The sequence below is a fragment of the Chrysoperla carnea genome (genome assembly GCF_905475395.1).
Source record: "Chrysoperla carnea chromosome X unlocalized genomic scaffold, inChrCarn1.1 SUPER_X_unloc_10, whole genome shotgun sequence".
Lineage (NCBI taxonomy): Eukaryota > Metazoa > Arthropoda > Insecta > Neuroptera > Chrysopidae > Chrysoperla > Chrysoperla carnea.
This window is the reverse complement of record NW_025408045.1, coordinates 63,807-74,257: the sequence shown is the minus strand read 5'-3', so window position 1 is coordinate 74,257 and position 10,451 is coordinate 63,807. Positions and strand designations below refer to the sequence as shown.

General features: G+C 26.8%; 1 non-coding gene across 1 annotated transcript; it reads left to right on the top strand.

The window, feature by feature from the left end:
- The first annotated feature begins 1,042 nt into the window (after nt 1-1,042).
- LOC123303550 lies at nt 1,043-1,161 on the top strand. The gene has a single exon (XR_006535660.1). It is a non-coding gene; the product is annotated as a 5S ribosomal RNA (ribosomal RNA).
- The last annotated feature ends 9,290 nt before the right edge of the window (nt 1,162-10,451 follow it).

Here is a 10,451-nt window from a genome sequence, read left to right as displayed (position 1 = left end):
GGAGCTAAGTTTAAATTCTACTTGGGGTGTGGTTATATTTAAAATATTTTTGGAGAGTACAAGGTCTATCACACTGGCCCGGACACAAAACAACATTCAAAACCAACACATCCACGTACATCAGAAATGGTTGTTAACGCAATTAAAAATTTAAAAGAACGTGGTGGTTCATCATTACAAGCAATTAAAAAATATTTAGCTGCAAATTATAAAGTGGATTCTGATAAAATTTCACCATTTATTAAAAAATATTTAAAAGCTGCTGTAACTGAGGGAGCCTTGGTACAAACTAAAGGTAAAGGTGCATCTGGTTCATTCAAATTGGCTGCTTCCGCTTCATCTAATTCTTCAGCTAAATCAAAAGTATCCAAAAAAGAAAGTGGAGCAAAAGGTTCAGCAAAGAGTGCTAAAAGTAAACGGGCACCAAAAGAAAAGAAAGCCACAACTACATCATTGGCAGCCAAAAAGCCTAAAGCAAAAAAAGCGACTCCATCATCATCAACTGCTGCTAAAAAAGTTACTGCAAAATCATCAGCGGCATCAAAAAAAGCACCAGTTAAAGCAAAACCAGCAAAAAGTACAAAATCCGCTGCCAAAAGTAGCCCTGCTCGTAAACCGAAAGCACCAAAAGCTAAGAAAGCTTCTGTTGCCAAATCATCTCCTACAAAAATTAAAAAAGCAGCACCAAAAAAGAAATGATCTGTTACTTTAATAATATATTGAAATATTTCATTATTTTTGCTAAAAAATGAAAATAACATAGGCCTTAATACAGGCCACAAATTAATATTTGATAAGAGTAAATTATTTTTTGTATAAATATTTTATAAAATAATAGTTTAGAAACATTTGCCACAGTCAGTACCACGGATGGGTGGCCACTTGAGAATACTGTGTGCGGTTGCATTTTTATTTAAAATATATGGTATAATAAATAAGTATATATTTAAATTGATTACTTCATTGAAAATTTTAATAATATACTTTAATATTAATGATATTTATGAAAAATATATATTTGTAAAAATTTTCATTTATTACTGGCAACAGCCATACCACGTTGAAAACACCGGTTCTCGTCCGATCACCGAAGTTAAGCAACATTGGGCACAGTCAGTACTTGGATGGGTGACCGCTTGGGAACACTGTGTGCGGTTGCCTTTTTATATTAAAAATATAAATTATTTTTCTTCTTTTCTTTTTTTTTACACACCATATATAAATATATGTTATTTAGAAATGTAAACCTTTTATATTATTCATCAACAAATAAATATTATTTTTTGTATAAAATTTTATTGCATTTATAACTCATATCATGGTTACTTTAAAGCGAGAAGTTTTTTTAATATTTCAAATGAATATAAAATAATATAAATTTTATGAAATTTATTTATTTTTAGAAATAGCAATCGCTTATAATTATAACAAAATTTTAATAATGTTTAATTTTATTTCAATAATTTATATTTATATATATATATATATATATATATATATATATATATATATATATTTTTTTTAATAAAAATAATATACTCTTATTTAATAATATATGTTGGTCCTATATATAGGACCGAAAATATTTCTTATTTGTTTTTTTTTTTTTAAATTGTCATTTAAAACGCTTATGCACGTTCTCCACGAATACGTCTTGCCAATTGTATATCCTTAGGCATAATTGTAACACGCTTTGCATGAATTGCGCATAAATTGGTATCTTCAAATAAACCTACTAAATAGGCTTCACTAGCTTCTTGTAATGCCATAACAGCTGAACTTTGAAAACGTAAATCGGTTTTAAAATCTTGTGCAATTTCACGTACTAAACGTTGGAATGGTAATTTACGAATTAACAATTCAGTACTTTTTTGATAACGACGAATTTCTCGTAAAGCTACTGTACCAGGACGATATCTGTGTGGTTTTTTTACTCCACCAGTTGCTGGTGCACTTTTACGTGCAGCTTTCGTTGCTAATTGTTTTCTTGGTGCTTTACCACCAGTTGATTTACGTGCAGTTTGCTTGGTTCTAGCCATTTTCAAATAATAATGTTTTTACAAAAAAACACACAATTTTAAAAATTATATTCGACAATTTGATACTACAAAGTCAAATGTTTAAATGCGAAATAAATGTGTTGTATTTATATTTATATGAAATTTCAAAATTTTTGTTGTCATATCCTATTGGATAGCTATCAGAGTATGGACTAATCAAATTGTATAGGCGTGGCTTAAAAAATCTTTAATGCTTTATATAAAAAGGCACAATTGTACCGGCGCTCACATACATTACAATACTTGTGAGGTTAACACACGTGTTATCCGTTCGTTAAAATATTGTAAATAATTTTTTATTAAAATGACTGGCAGAGGAAAAGGTGGAAAGGGTCTTGGAAAAGGGGGTGCAAAACGTCATAGAAAAGTTTTGCGTGATAATATCCAAGGTATTACAAAACCTGCAATTCGTCGTTTAGCACGACGAGGTGGAGTAAAACGTATCTCTGGTTTAATTTATGAAGAAACACGTGGTGTACTTAAAGTATTCCTTGAAAATGTTATTCGGGATGCTGTTACATATACTGAACACGCAAAACGTAAAACAGTTACAGCTATGGATGTTGTATATGCATTAAAACGACAAGGTCGTACTTTGTATGGTTTTGGAGGTTAAGAAAATATAATAATTTACTTAAAATATTTAGTAAATTTATTAAAGAATATTTAATACATCCGATAAATTTAAACAGGCTTTCCTTTTTGGGAAGCCACTAATTTTATTTATATAAGAGTAAATAAATTTGTTAATAAATATAACATATTATATAATTTGTTTACAACAAATTATTTTGTTTATAACATACATTACCAAATATTTTTATTTTTTTTTTTTATTGTAATATATCTGCAATAATAAATTATAATTTGTATATTATCTATTTTATTTTACAATAACTTATTGAATTTTTGAAAAAATTTTATTATAAATTAATATACTATTATATTTTTTATATATACAAGTTAAGAGTAACAAGTATCGATAGGAGATTATCGAATTTATAACTAATAAAACATTTCGCCTTAATCAAAGAAAATAAAGATTTTGCTATACCATTTTTTATACTTTCAATAAATAATTTATTATTAAATTTTTATTATTTCATTTATTTTTTAAAATTATTAAAAATATTTTTCTAATAATTATAAGCGTACATAAACAAGTAGTAAATGTAAAATGAAAATAATAAAGGTAATGTAATGCATTTGCATTACACTGATTTACGATATATATTCCGCGATATCCTTTATTATATTTAAAATTAATAATATTGATATACTAATAATAGATATATTCAAGCTATTAATATATAAAATTTTATATTAAATATGATATTAATAATTGTTTATTTAATTTTTTTGTATATATAAAAATAATTTACTCTTATTTAAAAAATTTGATGGCTCTCTTAAAAAGAGAGCCGTTTTTATATGTTGATGTATTTTTATGTTATCAATTAAATAATATTTTCGATTTATTTATTTTGAACTTGTATATTTTGTAACAGCTTTAGTACCTTCACTAACAGCGTGCTTTGCCAATTCACCAGGTAATAATAATCGAACTGCGGTTTGAATTTCCCGACTTGTGATTGTTGAACGTTTATTATAATGTGCTAAACGTGATGCTTCAGCAGCAATACGTTCAAAAATATCATTAACAAAACTGTTCATGATACTCATAGCTTTACTAGAGATACCAGTATCAGGATGCACTTGTTTTAATACTTTGTAAATGTAAATTGCATATGATTCCTTGCGCTTCCTCTTCTTTTTCTTATCACTCTTTGATATATTTTTTTGAGCTTTGCCAGCTTTTTTTGCTGCTTTTCCACTTGTTTTTGGTGGCATTGTTACAAACAATTAATATACACAGATAGTTACAGAACACCAGTCAGTATATGTATGAGCGTGTCGTGTATACAACTAGCGTATTATATAAGCGAAGATGGATATAACAATAAAAATGAATACTACTCTCTGATTGGCTAAAAATAATACTATAAGGTGATTGGTTTATTTTTAAAGTTTTATATTTTATAAATATTATAAATTAAAATACCCAAATAACATTTTAAACATTTATGTTACAATCCCCGTAACGTACACATCTGTGTGATTATATTTACAAAAAAAAATATTAATTAAATAAATTTATTCGCTATGTCTGGACGAGGTAAAGGTGGTAAAGTAAAGGGAAAGGCAAAGTCAAGATCAAGCCGAGCAGGATTACAATTTCCTGTTGGAAGAATTCACAGATTATTACGAAAAGGAAATTATGCTGAACGAGTAGGTGCTGGTGCCCCAGTATATTTGGCTGCTGTTATGGAATATTTGGCTGCAGAAGTTCTCGAGTTAGCTGGTAATGCTGCCCGTGATAACAAAAAAACACGTATCATTCCACGTCATTTACAATTGGCAATTCGTAATGATGAAGAATTAAATAAATTATTATCTGGTGTAACAATTGCTCAAGGTGGTGTATTACCAAACATTCAAGCAGTGTTATTACCAAAGAAAACTGAAAAGAAAGCATAAATTAAAAACATTGCATTAATTTTTATAATAATAATACATCGATCATAGGCCTTTTATTAAAAGGCCACAAATTTATTTAAAATAAGAGTAAAAATTATTTTTATAAATAATATATTATAATATTTTTTTAAAGAATCAATTTAAATAATTATAAATTAATGATTCTTTTTTTTTTTTTTTTTTTTTATATGTTATTATGGAAATAATTCATCATTTTATGATGACATTTAGGTAACATATTATAAGAATATTCATAAAATATTATCAAAATAATATTGTATTATGATGATATTTAGACAAAATATTATAAGAATATACACAAAATATTATCAAAATAATATCATTAGATAACAAAACTGTTCATGATACTCATACCTTTACTAGAGATAAAAGTATCAGGATGCACTTGTATTAATACATATTATCACAACATCACAAAATATTTTTTAAAAGGAAAAATTTTTTAAAAATTATTATAAAATTTGATTGAATTAAATTTCAATTTATTTTTTTAATAATTAAAGAAAAAAAAAAGCATATAAACTTTCTATTGAAAATGTTATTTTCAACTAGATGGCCAAGTGAACTTTGTTACACAAACAATATATGACGTATTCGTTATTTAAATAATCAGTATCCTTTGATATTATATCAATACGTTACTCTCTTCTTTTGATACATATTAATAAAATTTCAATTTATAAGATTTTATGTCAATTATATAAATAATATTATAAATTTTCTAAATACATAAGTTAAGTAACAAAAAATTTGAATAACAAGATAAATTTATATATTATGTTTTAATACTCGATACTATAATATATCGCATCCGTTACCAATTATTCGGTATCCTTTGATTTATACACAGAATGAACCAAAAATATGTATCAAATTTATTTTATTTATTTATATATTTAATATTATTATTATTATTTTATATTACAAAGTTTCTTAACGAAGCTTACAATGATTTCTCATATCGTACTTAACAAAATTATTTAGATCATATAAAATTTAAATTGTTAAAAAATTTTTATATTTATTATTATTATTTATTTTTATTAAAATTACATAACATAAAATTAATAATATTTTAATAATTATATAAATTAATTCTTATTTAAAATAATCTTATATTAATCTCAACAAATACTCTAATAATATATTTTGTCATAAATTTTTTTATATTTAAAATAAATATTATAATATATAAATACTTATATCAGTATAAAATTTCTTTATATAATTATGAAAAAATTAATTTAATAGTTAATTATTGATATTAATGCATAAATAAAAGTATTTTCTAATGAAATATATTTTGTCAATGTTCGATTAACACATTTCATAATAATACGTTTTCATTATTGACAAAAAAAGTTTTTCTAAAAATGAAATCTTATACTATAATATATATATTTATATATTAAATTTTTTAATTATTTATATACTAATAATTTATAATAAATCGATATTAAATAAAAAATAAAAATATATACTTTTTAAGTTTACCTTAAAAATATTATTGTTTTGTATGATTGAAATAATTAATATTAAACTATGTTTATTAATAATTGTTAATAAAAAAATTAAATATATTTTAATTTATAAAATAAATATTATTATTAAATTTATAATTTATTATTTTATATATTATAGAAATTGAAAAAATAAATCATGTTTACTACGACAGTAAATTAGAAATACTATTTAATTTTTATGTGTTTTCTACATGGTACTTTGACTTACATAGGGACTTATATTATTGTGAATAATGATATAATTGAAAACCTTTATTTTTTATTTGATAGAATTATTATATTTTATCATTTAAATATTTATAATAAATACATTATTTTTATAAAGTAAAAAATATGGCCGAAGAAAATTCTACAGCTGTTGCAGCAACTGCGGTTACTGCTGCTTCTACAACACCAACAAAAAAAGCAACAGCTTCTGGTGCTAAACGTACAAAACAACATTCAAAACCAACACATCCACGTACATCAGAAATGGTTGTTAACGCAATTAAAAATTTAAAAGAACGTGGTGGTTCATCATTACAAGCAATTAAAAAATATTTAGCTGCAAATTATAAAGTGGATTCTGATAAAATTTCACCATTTATTAAAAAATATTTAAAAGCTGCTGTAACTGAGGGAGCCTTGGTACAAACTAAAGGTAAAGGTGCATCTGGTTCATTCAAATTGGCTGCTTCCGCTTCATCTAATTCTTCAGCTAAATCAAAAGTATCCAAAAAAGAAAGTGGAGCAAAAGGTTCAGCAAAGAGTGCTAAAAGTAAACGGGCACCAAAAGAAAAGAAAGCCACAACTACATCATTGGCAGCCAAAAAGCCTAAAGCAAAAAAAGCGACTCCATCATCATCAACTGCTGCTAAAAAAGTTACTGCAAAATCATCAGCGGCATCAAAAAAAGCACCAGTTAAAGCAAAACCAGCAAAAAGTACAAAATCCGCTGCCAAAAGTAGCCCTGCTCGTAAACCGAAAGCACCAAAAGCTAAGAAAGCTTCTGTTGCCAAATCATCTCCTACAAAAATTAAAAAAGCAGCACCAAAAAAGAAATGATCTGTTACTTTAATAATATATTGAAATATTTCATTATTTTTGCTAAAAAATGAAAATAACATAGGCCTTAATACAGGCCACAAATTAATATTTGATAAGAGTAAATTATTTTTTGTATAAATATTTTATAAAATAATAGTTTAGAAACATTTGCCACAGTCAGTACCACGGATGGGTGGCCACTTGAGAATACTGTGTGCGGTTGCATTTTTATTTAAAATATATGGTATAATAAATAAGTATATATTTAAATTGATTACTTCATTGAAAATTTTAATAATATACTTTAATATTAATGATATTTATGAAAAATATATATTTGTAAAAATTTTCATTTATTACTGGCAACAGCCATACCACGTTGAAAACACCGGTTCTCGTCCCCCCTACAAAAACGACCTAAACGACGAAATTAAAAATCTGATCAAAGACCGCAACTCACTTAGAAAACAGCAACAAAAAACCAGAAACCCAGGACTAAAAAATGAAATTAACAAACTTAACCGAACAATAAAAAACGAAATTCATAAATTACTCAACACAAAATGGCAAAAAAAGCTCCTGGAAATAACACCAAAAGATAACTCACTATGGCAAATGACAAAAATACTTAGAAAATCAAAAAAACCAATACCTTCACTAACTTACAACAACGACACGTACTACACGGACAAAGACAAAGCTGACCTAATTGGAAATACCCTTGAATCAATCCAGTCAAATCCTCTCCAATCCCCCATACAAGAAGAAGTAGACCACACCCTAAAATCATTCAATCATGATCAAAAAACACTAAACCCCAGAGCAAAATTCAAAATCCACACCACTCCCAAAGAAATAAGATCCATAATTAAAACCTTACCCAACAACAAATCCCCAGGACCTGATGACATAGACTACAAACAAATAAAAAATTTAACAAACAAAACAATTGTACAATTAATGCACATAATAAACGCCATATTGATCACAGGTTACTACCCAGATCAGTGGAAAATAGCGACAGTAATCCCCATACACAAACCCAAGAAGGACCATACTAACCCCAGCAACTACAGACCAATAAGCCTCCTTAGTACACTGTCAAAGCTGACGGAAAGGATAATCCTTGCCAGAATAAAATCCTTTGAATCAAAAAATGCGGTAATTATAGATGAACAGTTCGGATTCAGACCTGGACACAGCACCGCCATGCAGACGGCTAGGATTGCCTTTTCGATAAAAGAACAATTCAAAAAACACAAAGTTACGTCAGTATGTTTACTAGACATTGAGAAGGCATTCGACACCGTCTGGCAGGACGGAGTTATATATAAATTAATCAACTACAAATTTCCTGCATACCTAATACTATTAATCAAAAACTACTTACATAACAGGAAATTTGTAGTCAAAATCAACAACACTGTATCAGACATTAAATTCTCCAGAGCAGGAGTACCGCAAGGGAGTGTACTCGGACCTGTCATCTTTAATTACTACATTAATGATATCCCAAAATTCCCCAAAACCCAACTGGCCATCTACGCAGATGATACAGCAATATTCACGCACTCATTTAACGCGCAGGTGGCCACATCCCAAACCCAAATCCATCTAAACCTAATACTTGACTTTGCTCAGAAATGGAAGATCAAATTGAATAATGATAAAACCGAACACATCATATTTGCAAGGAAATTTAATGACACCAGGGTCACTACTCCAATTTCAATCAACAAAACAAAAATAACAATAAAAAATGAAGTAAAGTACTTAGGAGTCATTTTCGATAAAAAACTTTACTTCAAAAGTCACATAAAAAACATTTCTGACAAAGTCAACAACTCCATCCGAACCCTCTATCCACTTTTAAACAAAAATAGTCCTATGTCCAGACAAAATAAAAAACTGTTATACACGACAATCATTCGGCCAATAATCAGCTACGCCTCCCCTGTGTGGAGTTATGATGCTTCGTCTACGACTAAAAACAAAATACAAAGACTCCAAAACAGATGCTTAAGACTAATTTTAAACACAGACAGATACACCCCAATAAACATGTTACACTACCTTACTGAAATTCCAACTATCGAAGAATACTTTGAACAACTAAAACATAAGTTCTACACTTACAGTATAGAAAATAGCAAACTAACAAGACACCTATCAAACAAGTGCGTCAATCTCACTTAACCATCTAAAAACACAAAATTAAAAACACACATGTATAAATAATAAAAACAAAATTCAAATAAAAATTACCAAAACCACCTATCAAAAATCCTAATACCACATCCCCAAAATGATAAACAGGTTTTTCCTCTCCTTTTCCTGTATCCTGAATCAAAACACAAAACCAAAAATCTCACTTGTAATAGACATTATCTCTTGCAACATTAATTTTCTAAAATTACCTTGTAATAAAAATAGCAAATTAGAGGATGAAAGCTTAACCAAGCTAATAACCTCCATACATTATATATGAATATTTTGAAATATTTACTTGCATTGTAAATTATATGTATATATTTTTGAATTAATAAAGATTTTATTAAATGTTAATGTTAATGGTTCTCGTCCGATCACCGAAGTTAAGCAACATTGGGCACAGTCAGTACTTGGATGGGTGACCGCTTGGGAACACTGTGTGCGGTTGCCTTTTTATATTAAAAATATAAATTATTTTTCTTCTTTTCTTTTTTTTTACACACCATATATAAATATATGTTATTTAGAAATGTAAACCTTTTATATTATTCATCAACAAATAAATATTATTTTTTGTATAAAATTTTATTGCATTTATAACTCATATCATGGTTACTTTAAAGCGAGAAGTTTTTTTAATATTTCAAATGAATATAAAATAATATAAATTTTATGAAATTTATTTATTTTTAGAAATAGCAATCGCTTATAATTATAACAAAATTTTAATAATGTTTAATTTTATTTCAATAATTTATATTTATATATATATATATATATATATATATATATATATATATATATATATATTTTTATAAAAATAATATACTCTTATTTAATAATATATGTTGGTCCTATATATAGGACCGAAAATATTTCTTATTTGTTTTTTTTTTTTTAAATTGTCATTTAAAACGCTTATGCACGTTCTCCACGAATACGTCTTGCCAATTGTATATCCTTAGGCATAATTGTAACACGCTTTGCATGAATTGCGCATAAATTGGTATCTTCAAATAAACCTACTAAATAGGCTTCACTAGCTTCTTGTAATGCCATAACAGCTGAACTT